This window comes from Bactrocera tryoni, unplaced genomic scaffold (genome assembly GCF_016617805.1).
Source record: "Bactrocera tryoni isolate S06 unplaced genomic scaffold, CSIRO_BtryS06_freeze2 scaffold_25, whole genome shotgun sequence".
NCBI classification, from domain to species: Eukaryota; Metazoa; Arthropoda; class Insecta; order Diptera; family Tephritidae; genus Bactrocera; species Bactrocera tryoni.
In genome coordinates, this window is record NW_024395977.1 from 23,107,374 (window position 1) to 23,129,245 (window position 21,872).

The following is a 21,872-nucleotide window of genomic DNA, read 5'->3' on the forward strand; positions in this document are numbered from 1 at the left end:
ATATCAAAAGATTTCGAATTCGCTGTTGAATATTTCGTTATCAAAAATGTGGGGCTTTAGCCAAGTTTCTGTCAAAGCAATGATTTTAAAGTTACAATGAATGCTATTTAGATACAAATCAGTAAGTTTTGTATTAAGCCCTCTAACATTTTGATAAAAAACAATCAGCGAATTATTGTTAATTAGTTTTTTGTATCAACGGGATTTCTTGGCATTTTAGTGATAACTACAGGGGGCTTTTCACGTTTGTGCTCGAATTCGCGCACAAAGACCCCAGATGGCCAGAATGAGTTGTCAAGTATCAATTGAAAATTGTCAGCGGATACGTCGATCTTAAACGAGAAAATATCCCTGTTGTATTTGAAATTAAATTTACGGATGTCTGTATCTACCGTTTTTAATTTCGATGAGATGTAACTGTTTATATCCTCGACTGTGGTATCCGCAGCAAGTCTCGAGATAAAAAATGCTTTTTTCCGCGGTATTACCACTAAGTTTTTATTAGCTGACTTGGAGGTATTTGGAGGCGGATCTTGAGAAGTTTTCCGCTTACCGTATTCAGTAACAGTTTTCTCTATGTCCTGAGCAGACGGAACCTTCTCTCCTTGAGGACGAGGGGATGCAAGATTTATGAGGTCAATAGCGGGTGGTTGCATACTTTTTAAGAAAGATACAGTGGTATCTTCATCAGACGGACGTTTTCGTTTAGGTTTTGGATTCTCATCCCGAGTATTTAGGCATTGAAATGCTTGAAACAGCGTTTCATAATGCCTAAATTTTTCAGTAAGGGTTTCAAGCTCTCGACCAACCTCCTTGAAACCATTGCGCGCCTGCTTAAAAACTTTAAACAATTCAATTTCAGTTGGTCTGCATTTCAAGCAAGACCAGCGCAAGCCCTTACTGTCAAGAATGGAATCCAAAATCCTACCTGTCAGTCCAGCACATTTAAGATGGGCAAGCCCATCACAAAGCCAACAAGAAACATAGCGTTCCGACTCGCTTTTCACAGAGCAGTTCGGAAAGTTACAAGTCATAATGAACAAAAACAGTATTAAACAAAAATATAAAAAATGTTAAATAATAAAAGTAAAAAGCGCGATGACAAAAATATTTATAACAAATGAATGCAATAAAATAGTTAGTTATCAAAGATAACAACCAATGTAGCGAGCAGTTTGAGATGCACTGTAACACACGAAAAGTAAGAAACTCTTGATCAGCTGTGGACAAAGATGGAAATGAATAAAAACAAGAAAGAAATTTAAGTAAGCAATATAAATTAACACTAACAATTGCACTATTTAAAATGTAGCAACAAAAACAAATTGAAAATGACTCGGCACAATAAATTAAAATTAGCCAGAACAGAATTAAAGTAAAATCAATTGCTTCACTAGCACAATATAACACTGATACTTATCTTAAAAGGTTACTTAATACAAAAATTTTCACAATAAAGTTTTAAATATAAATTAAATAAATTCGCCAGAGCACCAAATTTACAGCTGAGCACGAGAAGGGTTGCCAGAGACTTATATGGACTCAGAACGGTGTTATGTTCGAATTGCAGCGACAAATTGTTGTTGAGTTGATATAAGATGCTGCTCGCACGAACTGGGTTGTCTCAAAGTTGTTTCTAGCGCTTGAGAACTTTTGTTGTAGCGGATATACAATCGAAAAGGTGTTCACGTTGCGTAGTGCAGAACGGAATGTATCAAAAGCGAATGTATTCGCTATCCTTTTGCCCCTCCCTTTTGTTGAGTGGGTTGATTGATGTAAAAGTGTGGTGAGTTGTGTTGAGTGGTGATGTATTAGTATGGTATCATCATATATGGTGTATTGAGCAGTGTTCTATTAGTGTGAACTAGTTTTTCCGGGAAGAGTGGGTGGATGCTTAACTCATTTCAACAATATTTGTGAGATATTTGCAAATCTATGGAATTGATGGACTTCACTGAATTGCAATATTCAACCTGTGTCTTGAATGTTTTGCAATAAGTGGCGAACAATACAACAACAACGAAATCCATTCTTTTGAATACATATCAGTGTTTTTCTTTGGTTCGAATAGCAACACGTAAATAGATACATATACTCCTCAGAATGCAACATGGCTTGGTTCTATCAAAGAAAGTTAAACGTTCCGTTTCGAATTTGTGGTACATGTCGACATATTACTGCGAAAGCAATCGACGAAGCCTTAACAGATAGTTGAATAGATAGTCATAATTTGGAATGTGCCCCAAAGCATGATGTTCATGAAATAGTTTCTGCAAATTTTGAAGAATTATTCTTTTTATTGCTGTATTGATCTCTTGACGTCGATCAAGTTGTTCTCCCTTGTTGCCCCTTAAGTTTATTTGTAAAAATTGATGCTGTCCATATTTGAAAGGCTGTAATGATCCATTTCGATGGGGGATCTGTCTTTGTATCTCCACAATAAAAAGCAATGACAGTATTACTGATTTATAAACACTTTTTTTAAATAAGCAAACATTAAAATAATAAATAACAACCTTGAATGGCAGTTTAATTCGTCCGGATGTGTTTAAGTTTTTTTGAATTAGCAAACATAAAAAAATACCTTGAATGTCGAATTAATTCCTCGTCCTTCGATAATGTGTGCCATAAATGAGATCATTTGAAACCAACCATTTTAGTTTTGTGTATTTGCAAGTAAATAACGTGATTGCGGTGATTCGCCACAAAACAATGAATATAATGGCTCAGATGGCGGAGTCAATAATGGCAGTTTCACTTTCCTGCAACAGTACAAATTGAGCCTTTCTCCGGAAAACTTCAAAGCGCCACAGTTCTCGCAAGCAACATCCAATGCAAACGATAGGCTGCAAGCTGTCATCAGTCCTGCAATCGGATCTAAACGCTGCTTGATTCACATCAGCACTTGATAGAGCTCTTCTTGTGCGTCATCGAAGTGTTGATGACTATTCGACTAGTAATCATCTACATGTTGATCTCTGTTGTTCGCTCGACGATTTCGCATTGCTAATTGAGCAGTATAACGTCCTGTCTTACTTTGGTTATCTGATTGAGACCACGAAGTCGAGCCATACTTACATACATTATTTTAATATCTGGCATGGAACCCTTCGTATACTATTCGAATAGTCATAACATTGAGACTACTTAAATACGTAGATGTTCTACTGTGACTATTCGAAAAGTTGCCCTGCTGTGAGTATTTGAATAATGTAAAATGTTTGAAAGTAGAATTTGATTTTTCCTTGTTTTAAATTTGTGAAAAGCCAATTGTGCGGGTATTTACTGCAAAGTTTCTATAAACTTACATATATACGTAGAAAAAATTTGAAGAAATTGAACGCTTATTTGAATAGTCGACAAATAACGGTTAACCGGATAGTTTATAGTTAGATATTAAAGGTCATAAACTTCTAGTCGGCTAAATTTATATTAAAACATTGTGGTACGTGATGGTGGAGGTGGAAAAAGTCAACAAGAGTATTGGAATTCATTACATTAGGGATATAAAGATTAAAACCATTAATATAATTTTAGAACATTTAAGAAAACTTATACATTTAATTTCACTAAAATACCACACAGTTTGACCAACCTTAGCGATTTAAAGCCTGCCAGAAAATAGTCTGAGCTAATTATACTTACTTTACATTACATACATTGGTCAGGTAAACTCGGGAACATTTATCAAGTAATTTGCAAATACATACATAGGTTGTCAAAAAAGTCTTGGGGTATTTTCGCTAGTTGGCGCTGAAAGCGCGTAGTTCTAGTTGTATTCGTCTCATCGGGTCATGCTATACCTTTTTAGAAAGCTCATTTCACGCGCTAACACGTTTGTGATTGATTGTCGTTTCTTTTAAGTCCTTCGTGAGTTATAGCGTCGCAAACAGGGAGCAAAATAAAGAGAAAATACGGCATATTTTACAGTACTACTACGATAAAGGCAAAAATGCATCTCAAGCCGCCAATAAAATTTGTGCAGTTTATGGACCCGATACAGTTTCCATTTCTACCGCACAACGATGGTTTCAACGTTTTCGTTCTGGTGTAGTGGTGGTCGAAGATGCGCCACGCTCCGGAAGGCCTGTCGTCGAAAATTGCGATAAAATCGCTGAATTGGTCGAAAGAGACCGGCATAGTAGCAGCCGTAGCATCGGTCAAGAGCTGGGCATGAGTCATCAAAAATTCATTTTAATTTCAATAAAAAAAAAATCAATAAAAATACCGCAAGACTTTTTTGACAACCCATTATAACTTACACATTGACTGACTGTTCGGCTTTTGGTTTGTTAGAATAACGAAAATCATTGAATGTAGCATTTGGGATACGGTACAATTGGTAGATAAATTTCACTTATTTTCGTCATTGGATTATACCATGTCCAATATGATACGATCAGTTTATTGTACCACGAAATCGCACATGTTTACTGCCACATACCTTGTAAAGGTTATGGAAAACTTGAAAATCTTTTTTTAGATACATATATGGGATAAAAGGATAGTATTGACCTGATTTTATATAATTTTAGCAAAATAGTATAATATTTACAAAAGAAAATGCTTTCGACGTTTAATTCACGTGTCTCACATAAAATCACCTGTTCATACCCAATGAACACATCCCTGCATTGTCCTCTAATTCGTATTTAGACGAGTTATGAGGACAATGCATAAAACACCCAACAGCGCCAACATAACAACGAATTACCCAACAAACAGAAACACACAACAAAAAGAGATACCACAGCGGACGGACATATAGGCGCCAAAAGAACAGCAGCAGTATCAGCAGCAACAATAACCACAGCAGCAGAATCAAAGGTCTCAACGCGGGAGTAAAAAACCATATCAGGTTACATTTAAATATATAATTGAATTTATTATAATTGTAGTTATATTCATAAAACAACATATAATTATACCCACTCACGTATAACCACATAATTTTATATACAATTAACCCACATCTTTATATCACACTTGTTCGCTATACCCTCAAATATACAAATTTGTATTATTATCAAATCCTAATACATAATTTTTATTTTATTTGGCATACCGGCAAACACACGTCGATCACCCCGACATTTTGGTCCTTCGAGCCGAATTGTCTGCCTATTAAAATAAACCCACGCAATTAACCATCGTTTGGATCATCAGGATTTACAGAAATTCACCAACCCAACAACCATCCTTCGGATCTTCAAGATATTATATTATTTTCAATCACCCTTCGGTTCATCAGGATTACGATATTCATCCATCCAACTAACCCAACCCAACATTGGATTTATGTGTGAGTACATAAAGCCAAATTTATTTAAAAAATAAATATGTATATATTTATATTAAACATTAGTGCAAGTCGGAATAAACCGCATAGTGAAACAAAAACAAAATTAATATTCTATTCAAAGTAAATATTTTGCTTAAGCGGTATTAAGCACAAAGTATTTGCAAAATTTGTTATTGCCATATTCCGCTTTGCACTTTACCCGTTCATATATAGTATATGTACATCAGTGAAGCGCTTTACCTAGCCCGCGGGCGGCCGACTTTATTGCTCTCTCACAGATTCGCTCACACGTATTAATCAAGCGCTCTCTATACATTGTGGAAAATTAATGTGCATTTGAAAATCACTTGCTCAACGACTGTTGCGCGCTGATTAACAATTTTACTACGTTTAATTTCAAATGAATTTGGTAAGCTCTTAGATCCAGTTTACGTCGATAACGCTTCAATGTTCTCTGTTGTCCGATGTGATCCTTTAGTTCGGCCAGAGGACACGTATCATCCTGCTTTGGAAATTAACATCGAAATCATAGCCAACTTTGCTTATAATAATACACAAGACTTTTGTTTTCGGTTCAACTTTGCGAAAGCTAATTTTAAGAAGATTAATTACGAACTTTCTAAAATAACTTGGCCAGATTACAGCGGCAATATTGAATTTAGTGCTTCCCACTTTAATGAAACTATTGTAAACTTATTTGAAAAATATGTTCCGAAGTGTGTTGTTACTCAAAAAATTAGTTCTAATTTATAGTTTTCGAAAGAATTATGTAAATTAAAAAATAGAAAATCTCGTGCTTTTAAACTTTAAAAAAAAACTGGTTTAGTTGCTAACTATTCAAAATATTCTAAATTGCGTCGACAATTTGCTGAACTTAACAAAGTATGTTATAGTAATTATATAAATAAAGTAAAAAATAATATTATACGTAATCCAAAATTGTTTTATGGTTTCGTCAACTTCAAACGCAGGATTTCTAATTTTCCGTCCGCTATGAAATATAAGTCTAGTATGTCCAATGACAATCACACCATTTCTAATATGTTCGCTGAATTCTTTAGGTCCAATTACTCTCCAAAATCTCCACAAAATGTTCCGCATCAGCACAAGTTATGTCCGATTTCTGTCATTAACGCACCTACCATTTCCGAAGCAGACGTCTTAAATCAGTTAAATATGTTAGAACAATCATACAATTACGCCCCAGATATGATTCCCTCATGCTTTCTTAAGAAATGTGCCAAATATATATATACCAACCCCTAACAAAACTATTTAACTCATCTCTTATGCAAGGCTTATTTCCATCCATATGGAAAAAGTCATTTATAATTCCTTTACATAAGAGTGGATTTAGGTCATCTATTGAAAACTATAGAGGAATAGCAAAGTTGTCTGCAATACCTAAACTTTTTGAAGAAATTATCACAGACGACATAACCTTCCGGATCTCTCCACTAATTTCTTGTTCTCAGCACGGTTTTCGTAAAGGGAAATCTACCACAACTAATTTGCTTGAATTTGTATCACATGTATCAACGGGCTTTAGGGAGAATAAGAATACTGATGTTATATATACAGATTTTAGTAAAGCTTTTGATAAAGTAAACCATTCAATTCTTTTGAATAAACTTGATCTTCTTGGTTTTCAACCAATATTTCTAAAATGGGTTGCTTCTTATCTTAGTAATAGAATTCAACAAGTCATATTTAAAGATACTTTTTCTGACATAATCAATGTTCCTTCAGGCGTTCCTCAAGGTAGCCATCTTGGTCCAATTCTGTTCTTGTTATTTATTAACGACATATCATCTGTTGTTAAGTTTTCAAAAGTTTTATTATATGCTGACGATGTAAAACTTTTTAAAACATATACTTCAAACAGCGAAAGATGTCAGTTGCAAACAGACTTAAACAACCTAGTTTCTTGGTGTGATAGAAATGACATGCCATTGAACCTTAAAAATGTAAAACGATGTGCTTTTCACGTAGAGCTGTAGACCCTACCTCATACGCAATACAAAACTTTAGGTTGGAGCAAGTATGCAGTTTTGTTGATCTGGGAGTAACTATGGACCCCAAACTCAATTTTAATCTTCACGTATCTTCCACGGTTTTTAAAGCTAAAGGCGCTCTTAGTTTTGTTAAACGTTGGTCTAAAGAATTTAGAGATCCGCTTACCACAAAAATTCTTTTTACATCTCTGGTGAGGCCTATATTGGAGTATGCTTCTGTGGTTTGGAACCCTAATTACCAAGCCCATTCGGATAAATTAAAGTCCGTTCAAAAGCACTTTTTATTTTTTGCCTTAAATCATTTGCACTGGGATTCCAGTTTAAATCTTCCCCCTTACATTAACCGTTTAAAACTTATAAATCTCCCGACACTCGCTAGTCGTAGGGAGATGCTTGGTATAATATTTCTTGTAAGACTCATGAATGGGTCAGTCTGTAGCCCATCTCTCTTATCTGATATTAATTTTAACGTCCCCGCTCGCCCTACCAGGCAGTTTAGACCCTTACTTTTAAAATTTTCTAGAACAAATTTTGAACGAACCATTCCGCCGTATATGTCATGATTTCAATTTTCATTCCAGCATATTTGATCTAACAGACTCACTCTTTACCATTAAAAAAATTATTTTATCTGCTCTTAACAAGTAACATTTAATAATTATAAACTTTAATCTAATTCTTAATTTCGGCTGTTGAAATTTTTGTTTCTGTAGCTGAGCAGCTTAAGATCGCAACGCTTAAAACTCTCTTGCCTTTAATGACTCGGCTAATTCCGCTCGTTCGCGGATTGCGCCCCTCGCGTCGGTTGGGCGGGAGGAGGGTAATCGTTGGGTATTATTATTATTATTAATATTGAGTGGGAAAACAAGTTTTTGTTTTCCGAAAACTTTTTCGGTAATGCTGAGTGTTTAGTTTGTAAACACATAACTAAACGAAATAGGGAGTACTATGTTAAAAGGCATTATAGCGGAAACCATACTATTTATATCGGTAACGGGCAGTGGAATGTGGAAACTCTTTTCAATGTTTGGAACTACTTATGTATTTATTGTTGCGAAGTTTCGTTTTCCACTTTGAAATTAATAAAATCAAATACTAGAAATAAAATTAGCGATCGGCACCTTGAAGACTTACTTCGTATAAAGTTTTGCGGCTCCGAACTAGATTTAGATAAGTTGGTTCAAAACTATGAATATATTGATTTTTAGTTTTTTGATACAGATGTTTAGGTGAAAACTTCAACATAAATTCAATATTTAAAATTTTTTGAATTTTAATTTTTTTTTGACAAGTGAATTGTCTTTATTTTTGTAATTGATAAAAAATTAATAAGGAATTTCATTAATTTCACAATTTTGTAAAAGTTGTCGAATCACTTTCAAATTTTTTTTATATTAATTAATACTAAAGCTTTGTATTTTTTTTGTGTGTAGCAGCAAGCTCTCTCATACTCCAACACAAGCACACAGTCTGGTAGTGTGCGTTTGGGCATCACTGATGTACATACGCACATAATTTCTGAGAGCCAAGTAGCGTTGTTTTGGCACTAGGGTGGGTCGATTCCGAACTTTTTTCGATTGGGGATTTCTAATAGTGCGGAAAAGTTGCCTTAGTACTTCCTGATTTAAATGCAACTTTTTGTTTTGAGATCGGATTGCATCATCAATCCCAACTCCGGCCTTGAAATTTCGGAAATTCGCCTAAAATCGTGAAATTGTCTACCTAGCGCCTGAAATACGAATCTCATGGCAAAATGTATAAAACAAAAGTTATTTGTCACGTCATTTTCTACCGAAACGGTAGTAGGACGAACCGTTCCCGAGATACGAGCGAAAAGGCGGCGCGCCACAGCGCAAGGTGAAAATTGTTGCAGCTCTCAGCTAACCTGTATTGGTCACCCAGAACCCACCGCGTGGAGGTGGCTGCTCTTCGGGTTCCTCCCAAGCCCAACCCAACCAACCAACCATATGTCAGGCTTGTTTTGGTCTGAATCTGTGTCAAATTTATTGACAAAATCAGATTTTGTACTAAACTTTGGCACTTGTTGCCTAGATTTCAGTGAAGGGCGTATAAAGCGATCACGAGATTGGGGGCCAATAACTTTAGAAGATACCTCTGTCACCAGTTTGACGGTTCTCTCGACTGCCACGGTGTGAGAGGGGAATTCACTAAATTTCCATACCTCTGCAGTGTCTCCCGACAGCCCCTTTAATGAGTTCTTCGTTAGAAACTGAACAAAGAACTGGTGAAACAGTCAATCATATCGTAATAATTATTAGCTTTGAAATTAAGCTTTGGCACTTTATTACATCTAACCCTTCCATTTACAGTGTCAGACTCTGCTTCTCTGGCTGCCAGAAGACGGCCAAGGGCCAACTTTCTGACTTCTATCCGTTCGTCAGTCATCATACTAAGGAGAATGTTTTCTGGAAGTGCAAAGAAAGCATTCTGTTGAATGGATGAATCGACAACCTTGCTGTACTTGTGTAAGTGTATTGTCTTTGCGGCCGTCAAAATACAGCCCATATACAGAGTCAATACTTTCGGTGTTTTGGAGCTTAACTCCAACACTTTTTTTGCCCGACTAATCTTGCATTTGTCAGTGACAAAGCTAGCCTGATCCTCTGTTATCAAACGTGCTTTCTTGGCATCCAGAAAAGCAGATGAAACAATCAAGGCCGCTGCTCTATCACTTACTCCAAATCTTTGGGCAGCAAAAGCAGTGTGTTCTAATACTAGTGTGTTTTGTTTGGTTTTAGAGGATGGAAGAGAAAATTCATCATCAGCATTGTTTTTGGAAGAATCCATGTGCGACGCACCTACATTGTTGTCGTCTGTATGAGGTTCTGGCTGATCTGAATGGTCTCGTGTTCTAGCTGATACTTTATGGTAAGTGTTGATGTTGAATGACGTTTTGAAAGCTTTTCTTTACGTTAATTTTTCTTTGTAATCTTTTTTGTTTCAGGTAGATCAACACTTCCAATGCGACCAATTCTTCTGGTTCTCTGGTCCAAGAGAAATGGTTGTTCATTGATAGGATATGCCAAACACAGGACATTTCTGTCTAAATTTAAATTTAGATACAGACATTTTGAGTTCTGTGTTCTCTTGAGAGAATATAAGTGATAGCACTCGGCGAAATCAACGACAAGAGTAAAGGAACTCGATGAAAAAATATTTGTGTGGAGACCTATCCGAACGTGTCCTTTGGCATAGGTGAATGAATGTGAGTGATAGCACTCGGCGAAATCAACGTCAAGAAGTGTGGCCGCAAGCCGATTTTCACCTTGCGCTGTGGCGCGCCGCCTTTTCCATTTCGGTAGCAAATGACGTGACAAATAACTTTTGTTTATACATTTTGCCATGAGATGCGTATTTCAGGCGCTAGGTAGACAATTTCACGATTTTAGGCGAATTTTTGAAATTTCAAGGCCGGAGTTGGGGTTGAATATGCAATCCGATCTTCAAACCAAAAGTTGCATTGAAATCAAGAAGTACTAAGGCAACTTTTCCGCACTATTAGAAATCCCGAAACGAAATAAGTCCGGAATCGACCCAACCTATTTGGCACCCACTTGTACCCGCTCAACTAACAACAAACTAACGTTAACTGCTAGTGCAGTGTGAGCAAGCAAAAAACAGACCGATTATTTTTATCATTTTGTATGAAAGAAAACTAGAAAACTTAAATTCACATTTTATAAATTTATTATAATTTATTATCTCCCCGAGCATGCCTTTGCCAACAAGTCGTCTTTTCGCGACGATGGCAAAAGCTAAAAATCATAAATTGCTCAACTTTCTCGATCATACGTATACATACATACATATTTACGCATGTTTGTAGGCGAAGCTGCTACAGCGGCAAGGGGTGACAATCGGCGGCTATTACTTTACTTATGCCTTAAAAGTTCTATTGCTACGAATATGGAAATGACAACGAAATAATGCAAATATGCATATTTCTAAAGGTCATTAATTTCTTTGAAGAAATGAAAGGAATGGAATGATCCTGAGAAGTATAGTCTTAACTTTTCAACGGCCAATGAAGTGCATTTCAATCAAAAGGAATTTATTCATTAAAATCACCACTCAGAAGTCGTTTTATCCGTTGTAAGCGAACGATTTTCGAAGAAACATCATTTCTAATATGCCAAAAGACAAAATAGGAAATGAACTTCTTAAACCTCACGCTGTCAGATAAGACGATATATCTCGTCATCGCGGGTCGATTTCCAAAAAATAGACTAACGCAGGGTATTTCAACAAAAGGGCACATAAAATAGTTGAGAATTCGCAGAAATGAAAGAGAAAGGAAAGAAAAAGCAGTATAACTTCAATAATGAACAAGCATACAAACATACATATGCGCAACAGCAGCAAGGAAAGAGGTAACAATCGGCGATCCATTGTATATTTCTTTCATGCATAACCATACCATAATTAGGACAACGTAATACAAGTGTCAATGGTGGTCTAGGTGGTAAGCTCTTGAAAAGTTACGACGGGCACGTAGGTACGTAGGTTCGAATCCCAACAGAATTGATTTTTTTATTGAATATGTCACCAACCAAAAATTGAAACATTGTTCTACAAAAACAACAACAGCATAAGCATGGCAACATTGTGTTGTTGGTAGAAAAGCCGAGCTGTGCCGATAGAAACGAACAAACGATCGCCGACTGTCACCGCTTCGCTTGCTGCTCGAACATCTTCGCAGACAAGGTTGCGTAGATTCATATTGAGCAAGGTTGCGCAACCAGAATCTATCGCAACCTTTTCCGAACTCGTATAAGAAGTATAACTTCAAAAATAAATTCGTTGCTTATTCACACATTCAAATTCAAACTTAAATAGGGAAATATTTTTCAAATTTATATTGGCATTTCATTTATGTATCTGGTGAATTGAGCAAGCTTTGAAAACAAAAGCAAATAAATTTTCTCAATATTATAAAAATAAAATTCTACAAAAATTTTATAATTTCTTAATATATTATTGCAATATATTGTGTTGGAGTCTTGTGAAGAGAGTGAAAAAGTGCACATGTGGATTAGAAAAGCTAAATTGACTTTTTATTATTTTTGAGAATAAATAAAATAAAAATCTATTCATAAAACTTTATTAATTAAATCGACCACGTGAATACATAAATGAGTGACCAGTGCTCACCTTTCGAGCAAGGTCACTCGATGAAGAGAACAACATTAATTAATAATGAGTCAAGGACTCTTTTAACAGAAATAACAAACCTAAATGTTGAGTTATTAAATAATTCAACAAATATGACAACTTTGAGCATGCAAAATGTCAGTTCTGCTAATGAATTGAGAAACGAAAGTGATAATACAATGCAATGGCAAACTGTGACTAATAAAAGACCTCAATCAGGCTCTCCCACTATTGTTCAAAAACGAACAAAAACAAACAACTATACAAACTTAGCGGATAGCTATAACTCTATTCCAACAACTCAACTCAACAACAATAACATCAGCAGCAATTCCAACAGCACGAACATGTTTGCCGGGCTACAAGACGAATCGGATAGCAATAACATAATGGATCAAAACATAGAAGAGAATACACCAAAACCACCACCAATTATTGTACCAAATATTAGAGATATTAGCGGTATGATTAAGTATTTCGAAACTATTATTAATAAATCCGAATTTAGTTATAAAGCTTTGCGAGACGGCCAAATTCGAGTAATGGTAAAATCTATAGGGTCATACAGATCTCTGGTAAAAGATATGAAAGAAAAAGAAATTAACTACCATACGTACCAGCTTAAACAAAAGCGTGCGTATAGAATTGTTTTAAAAAACTTACATTTCTCTACTCCAGTAGATGACATAAAAGAAGAAATAGAAGCGTTGGGTTTTAAAGTTAGGAACGTTAGCAATATACGAAGTAGATTTACGAATATGCCTTTATGCATGCATTTTGTCGACTTAGAACCAAGCAATGACAATAAAAATATCTTTAATTTAAAATATCTTGGTAACGCTATTGTTAAGGTTGACCCTCCAAAAAAGGTAAATGATGTTGTACAATGCCATCGCTGTCAAGAGTTTGGGCATACCAAATCATATTGTACAAAATCGTACAGGTGTGTGAAGTGCGGTCTGGACCATCCAACAGCTGAATGCGTTAAAAGTAAAGATACGCCTGCCAAATGTATTAATTGTTTACAAAGCCATCCAGCAAATTACAAGGGATGCAAGGTGTACCAAAACCTTGCCAAAAAATCGAATATGACTGATAAAAGAAACAATTTCCCATCATATTCCCATGCCTCTCATAATTTCCCCAACTGAATAATTATAAACAAACAGAAAATGTGTATGCCAACCCTAATATATCATATGCCCAATGTGTTCAAAGTAATTTAAATTCAGAAAACAACGTTCTTGAAAAAATTGAAACCTTATTTTCTAAACAGCTTGAGCTTACTCAAAGTTTGTTTAAAATGATGTCCACTCTTTTGGAAAAACTATGCAAGTAGGTCTCCGAATAGCTATTTGGAACGCCAATGGTCTGACTAATCATACCGAGGAAGTAAAATTATTCCTAAATACAAACAATATAGACATTTTCTTGGTGTCTGAAACCCATTTCACAACTAAATCGTACTTCAAAATCATCGGTTATGATCTTATATGTGCAAACCATCCGCGCAACAGAGCCCATGGGGGTTCCGCCATTTTAATCAAATCCAGAATCAAATATGAATGTCTGGAAGAAGTTAGAGAACAATATCTACAAGCAGCAGGAGTTAGAGTTAAATGTGACAACCATGAGTTACCAATATACTCTGTATACTTTCCTCCAAGATTTAACCTTAAAACAGACCAATACGTTGATATTTTTAGACAGTTTGGTTCAAAATTTTTGGCAGGTGGGGACTTCAATGCAAAGCACCCTTGGTGGGGCTCTAGGATCATAAATCCTAAGGGCAGAGAACTTGAAAAATGTATTACCCAAAGAAATTTTTCCATTTTATCAACAGGCACTCCAACATATTGGCCAAGCGACCCAAGAAAAAATCCAGATCTTCTCGATTTTGTGATATACTCTGGTTTACCCAGATATAAATTAAACATTCAGGACAGTAATGAACTAAGTTCAGATCACTCGCCTTTAATTGTTTCATATAATGAAAATGTTTACCAGACTTCCAAAAAATATAAGATCCTTACCCCGAAAACCGATCTCAAATCCTTCCAATATTGGATCGATAAACATATTGACCTTAACGTGCCCTTAGAAAATGGTGGCGAATTGGATTCAGCGGTAGAATCGTTTACAAACCTGGTTCATGAGGCTGCATATCTATCTAGCCCGATAAGAAACCAGCCGACTTTTACTGATCATTTACAGGTTCCTGCTGAAGTGTTGGGTCTAATTAAAGAAAAAAGAAGATTAAGAAAAGCCTGGCAGCTAAATAGATACCCAGCTGAAAAGAGAGCACTTAATAAAGCAACCAAGCTACTAAAATTAAAGCTATCTGAACTGAAGAATGAATCCTTCAGTTTGTTTATTAAAAGCCTTGAACCCACTAAAAACGATGAGCACAGACTCTGGAAAGCTACCAAGTATCTTAAACGACCAACCAAACGAAACGCAACAGTTAGGGACTCAAATGGGGTATTTTGCAGGAGTGATGAAGCCAAAACAGAGGCCTTTGCTAAACACCTCTACCAAATTTTTCAACCTAATTCTTTAGGTACTAGTAGTGATGAAACAGAGATTCTAAATTTTTTAGAATCTCCGTGTCAAATGGACCTCCCCATTAGCAAGATATCAAATAGCGAAGTTGCTATGGAAGTACGTAGATTAAATAATAGTAAAACACCCGGCTACGACTATATTGATAGCAAAGTTGTTAAAATTCTTCCGGAAAAAGCTATCGAGTTTCTCACATTAATATATAATGCTATTTTAAATATAAATCATTACCCCACACAATGGAAATGTGCCACTGTGGTCATGGTCCCAAAACCAAATAAGCCTGAAAGCTGTCTTACGTCATATCGTCCTATTAGCTTACTGGTAACATTTTCGAAAATATTCGAAAGAATATTTTTGCAAAGAATGTTACCAGTAATTGAGGATCAAAATATCATACCTGAACATCAGTTTGGGTTCAGAATAGGACACGGTACGCCAGAGCAATGCCATAGGGTGGCAAATGTAATTACAAATGCGCTGGAAGAAAAAAAATACTGTTCTGCAGCCTTCTTAGACGTTCAACAAGCTTTTGACAGGGTATGGCATCCAGGACTCCTCTTCAAAATAAAAAGGCTAATGCCAGCACATTACTATTTAGTGCTTAAATCTTATTTAAGTGACAGACACTTTTATGTAAGGCACCGAGATGCCTCATCAGAAATCTACAGCATTAATGCTGGTGTACCGCAGGGTAGTGTTTTGGGTCCAGTCCTATACACAATATTTACATCAGATATGCCCACATTACGAGAAATAGAGGTAGCAACTTTTGCTGATGACACAGCGTTTATCGCTTCTAGTGGTACCCCTATAGAAGCTTCGTCTCTACTTCAAAACCAACTGAATATGCTGGAAGTTTGGCTCAACAAATGGAAAATAAAGGTTAACTCTGAAAAGTCTACACATGTCACATTTGCATTAAGAAAAGAGGAGTGTCCTGCTGTATTTTTAAATAATAAGCAGATTCCTACTAGGGATAAAGTTAAATATTTAGGGATGCATCTAGATCGACGTCTTACATGGAAAAGTCATATTCAGGCTAAACAGCAGCAATTAAAAATCAAAACTAAACGCATGTACTGGTTGCTCGGTCGAAAGTCTCAACTTAGCATAGAAAATAAAATACGGCTCTACAAAGCTATCCTCAAACCCATATGGACATACGGCATTCAGCTTTGGGGTACTGCCAGTAAGTCCAATGTGGAGATTTTGCAACGTTATCAATCAAAAACATTGCGGTCACTTATTAACGCCCCATGGTTTGTTACCAATGAAGCTATCCATAACGACCTAGGTATTCCCTTTATAAAAAATGAGATCCCTAAATATAGTGCTAGATATCTTAGATAACCCAATTGCTGTTTGTCTGTTAGATACAACTTATGAAACTATACGGCTAAAACGTTCTCATATCTTCGATTTACCATTTCTCTAAAACTTTATTAGATTTAAGTCTGGAACAAAAAAAAAAAAAAAAAAAAAAAAATGAATTTTTGTTGGATGTATTTAATAACCTAAGTTAATTATATTTTACTTATGTATATGTAAAAAATTAAGTAATCCTTTATGTAGATTTGCTCAAGGACAAATCTACCTCTGCCATTACCTACCAGATCTAATTTACTGAATATCTTAATGTAGATAGATTGTAAATAAAGAAAGTTAAATAAAAAAAAAAAAAAAATTTATATTTGTTTTATTTCAATTTGATTCATTGTTACGACCCGGTTAAGTGAATTTTTAATAATAATGGAAGAGTTCAAATTTTGTATTACGGATTTATTCGAATATATTGAGGAGCATTACGACACCCAACCCGAAAATGAGTCAATAAAAAGGGTTGAACTTAACGCGATATACGACAAGGCAAACAAATCGTACGATGCCTTTCGTAGAACCCAACAAAAATCCGGTGAAACTATTGATTTTGCAAAAATCAAAGAAAAATTTAAAAATGGTCATCAATTGTATTTGATATGTTTAGGATCCATTAATCAATCTATTGATGATATCAAGACCCCAACTCCAATAATAAAGGAACGAGTTTCAGAGGAATATTCATCGCGGGACATAGGACCCTCAATTCATCTACCCCCTTGCAGATTTCGCAACCTGGCCTTCATTCAGAGACATGTTTACGGCTATATATGTAAATAACTACAAAATCAGGAACGTTTTTGCTTAAATATTTATTTATATTACATCTTTTGTTAATATTTTACAAAAGTTTTAAACAAAAAAAATGTACAGTATTAACAAAGTTCGCTGTTTAAATTTTTATACTCTCGCAACAAAGTTGCTAAGGAGAGTATTATAGTTTTGTTCACATAACGGTTGTTTGTAAGTCCTAAAACTAAAAGAGTCAGATATAGGGTTATACATATATACCAAAGTGATCAGGGTGACGAGTAGAGTCGAAATCCGGATATCTGTCTGTCCGTCCGCCCGTCCGTGCAAGCTGTAACTTGGGTAAAAATTGAGATATCATGATGAAACTTGGTACACGTATTCCTTGGCTCCATAAGAAGGTTAAGTTCGAAGATGTGCAAAATCGGCCCACTGCCACGCCCACAAAATGGCGGAAGCCGAAAACCTATAAAGTGTCATAACTAAGCCATAAATAAAGATATTAAAGTGAAATTTGGTAGAAAGGATCGCATTAGGGAGGGGCATATTTGGACGTAATTTTTTTGGAAAAGGGGCGTGGCCCCGCCCCGTACTAAGTTTTTTATACATATCTCGGAAACTACTATAGTTATGTCAGCCAAACTCTATAGAGTCGTTTTCTTCAGGCATTTCCATATACAGTTCAAAAATGGAGGAAATCGGATAACAAACACGCCCACCTCCCATACAAAGGTTATGTTGAAAATCACTAAAAGTGCGTTAACCGACTAACAAAAAACGTCAGAAACACTAAATTTTACGGAAGGAATAGCAGAAGAAAGCTGCACCCAGGCTTTTTTTAAAAATTGAAAATGGGCGTGGCGTCGCCCACTTATAGACCAAAAACCATATCTCAGGAACTACTAGACCGATTTCAATGAAATTCGGTATAAAATATTTTCTTAACACCCTGATGATATGTACGTAATGTGGGTAAAATCGGTTCACAACCACGCCTTCTTCCAATATAACGCTATTTTGAATTCCATCTGATGCCTTCTCTGTATAATATGTACATATATACATTAGGAAGTGAAAATACAATTCAATACTCAAAGTACACAAATTGATCTAATCTAATTAATTTTACAGCAAAATAAAAAAATATGTAAATGACGGATAATGAAATCTCGATTATCACTTTATCATGCGAGAGTATAAAATGTTCGGTGACACCCGAACTTAGCCCTTCCTTACTTGTTTTTAATGTATTAACGTTGTAAACGCCTTGCTTGTAGCGACGATAACACGTTTTTGCACTACACGCAGCATCATAACCGATGGCACTTACATCGTTTTTCCACACTGATAGTGATAATTAAAAATTAAATATCGAGTTCAATTTTACTGGTTAAAGGAAAATATAAAGTTTTAATAATTACAAAATATACTTTCTTATTAAAATAACGCAATACTCTGCGTAATTACAGATTTTATTAAAGAACCAACATCTTCTGGGGTAAATAGTAATAATAAATTAAACAATAATGCTTCTATTTCAGTTTTTTATTTCAATAAAGAAGAAGAAACAAAGCGGCAATTTAGTTTTCATGTAAGAGTTGAAGTTAACTTAACTACAAATGGCCCTATAAAACTCAGCATCTTGATTGGGCAAATATACCGCCATTGCTAACAAGTCTTTTTTCTTTTCAGCAGAAATCGCTATTGGTTTCTTTCGAAGAACTGGTAATTCATATGGACGTAATATATCTCGCGCATATTTCTGCTGACATTTTGACTTTTTTCTTAAGCTGTGACAATGCCATGGTTCGCTAGTACTGTGATTCATTCTGAGACGTAAAACTTGCATGTCATCTGCAGTAATTTGGAGCCATCTACCTTAGGTTATTTTGCACGTATTTTTGTTTAAATTTTTTATGAGAACATCAAAGTTTTTAAAGTCAATTTGAAGCATTTGATGCACCCTGAAAGGGTTAGAAGACTTAGCTGATTTAATCATTTCGTGAACATCTACTGGGGTATAAATCCGCGCTGTTTTCTTTTTCCTTTCAATTCGAGAGAAATCTCGATCACACGGTAAAAAGCTGTGTCCAGAAACTAAAAATTTCTGATTAGCTTCAGAAAAGTATTTAATTTTTATTAGATGGTAAATTAAAGTGATCATGGTCCAATTATTATTTTGACCCACACATCTGTCGGACCAAATAATTAATTTTCTCACACCTCCAGCTTTTAAAATGGCGTAGGTGGAATTGATGTGTCTTAAAATACATTAAGCGATTTCAGCTGCACACCTTTTTGCAACTGTTTCATGCCAAGTATACATGTCAACAGTATTTTGCCCCAAATTATGTATAGAGAAGTTGTAATTCGAATACTGCCGCTGATAAAAGACATCCGTATGTGTGAGATTTGGAGTATAAATCACTTGCTGTAAGTCAACGCAAAGCGCAACAATATGGGAACTGCCTAATGCTGACTTTGTGTCATCACTCAGCTTAGAATATGCTTTTTCAGCCTTTTTGTGATGTGCCTCTGCCAGTTTCTCTATGCATCTTATTTTATTCTGGTCTTCAGCGGCAATCGTTTCTATATAATACTTATCGCAGTGCTTACAAGTGTCGGACCTTGGTAATCCAAGCCGCAAACCGAATTCTGCGTTAAATATATCTCTGTATGTATTATAACTTATAGTTCTATCTGGATATTTTTCCTTGAATAATTTAAACATTTTTGTAATAGTTAAATCTGGATGGAGGCAATTTTTTTTGAACTAGAACGACTGTAGTGACTTTCTTGACAAGGAAAGCTTTCTATGTGTTCCATCACACTTTTCTTTTCAGCACTAACTTTTTTATTCGGCCTATTATCATGTCCGTCCGCGCTGATCACTCAAACTATCTCCCGCCTTCAGTTTTTCAACTAAAATTTGAAGTCTTCGTTGTGTCACTTGAAAGGTATGACAAATCATTTGTTTGCACACTCTCACATTTCTCTCATTGTGCTGTGGTAGAAAATAGTTCACTGTTACATTTCGACGTAATGTGCCCTCTGAAACTCTTCTTCTTTACGGTTCTTTCAATTCCATTTGATAAAATTGAGAGAAATGCTTCTGAATAGTCTCCAATTTGAAGCTTTAGCACTGTAGATAAAAAGCGCAGTTCAAACTCTGATGAATACAAAAACAAAACTGATATTGACACAGCTTACACTTACAACGTTTTTCCACATTACCGTTTCTGGAGAATTTTTTTTATGTACAACTTTCTTCCTGAATATGCTTCTCCACTATTTCTCAGCCTCTTATTACTTATATCTTTCCAATTTTCATAATTTATTTTACGTTTTTTTCCTTTATTGCACTTTTGAATGGTGCTCCACACCTCTAAATTTGCAATAATTACCAGCATTTAAAACGTTTTCCCACTCACTACTGACTTTGGGACGCAGCTCAATGGCTAAAAACTGATGGATATTGCAAAATTTTGCGCTCTCATGATACGGGAGAGCATTATTAAAGGTAATTTGCAAAACAACAGGATTGCCAAAAAATGTCACTTACAACGTTATTCGAGGCGATGATTCAATTGTCTCACAGATCTGCACAACGTCTACATATACGCTAGTAGCTGGGACCCCATCTTAATCTTCTTATGCGGATTGAAACTGCCCAAAACCCTACTTCATTATTTCGAGGACACCCTAGAAGATAACTCGGAAATACCACCCTGGAAAACTTTCGACGCGTTTCTCACTCATCGATATAAATCTTTGGAAGCAGTAGGAAATCTAACTGACCCCGTTCAAGTGACTCAATCCGACAGTGGATCCTATAGAAAAGGAAAAGACAGGAAATTCAGCACATTTCTCGCTAATGTTTCCGGAACTTCGACCTTGAATTTTTCACATGCTAGTGCACACCCAGTTAGATGCAAAAACTTCTCAAAAAAACCTAAAGACATTGAAAGTTGTAAGCTTTGTAGAACACAACATTCAATTCGAGAATGCCCAAAGTTCTTACAAATAAATGTTGAGACCCGAATAACCACAATAAAAAATAATGGTTATTGCTTCAATTGCCTTGCATTATCTCACAATTTCAGAGAATGCAAGAGCAGAAAGAAACATAACACTCTTCTGCATAGGGATACACCAACCAGTTCCCCATCCCCCCCCGCAAGGATCGAGAGCCTCAAACTGGCCTCTTGACCCAAACAACAGTAGTACCTCACAAACCCTTAATACCAATATAAATCCGCAAGCCTACACAACCCTCTTACAGTCCACTAAAAATAAAACCCAAGACCCACAAAACTTCAGTGGGAAGCAGATTATGTTAGGTACTGCTGTAGTCCAAGTTTTATACAAATGGCAAATATTCGCAGCTCGCGCACTAGTCGACTTCGGGTCAGAGACCACAGAGAAAATTGGACATACCCACGTTCAGGAAAAATGCACAAGTGACTGGATTGAATAACACCGTTTCGGCAGCACCCTCCAAAATTTGTGAACTCACCCTTCGTTCCCCGACAAGAAAGGAGTTTAAAATAACAACACATGCATTTATCTTAAAAACTTTAACCGATAATTTACCCACTCACTCACTTAATACGATCATTACTAATACAGATTTTGGTTTTAGTTTAGCTGACCCTCACTTTTATAAACCCAGACCAGTCGACATATTGATC

General features: G+C 35.8%; 1 pseudogene; it reads right to left on the reverse strand.

Moving 5' to 3' along the window:
- Nucleotides 1-11,404: 11,404 nt before the first annotated feature.
- On the reverse strand, nt 11,405-11,607 carry LOC120781000 (annotated as a pseudogene).
- Nucleotides 11,608-21,872: the final 10,265 nt, after the last annotated feature.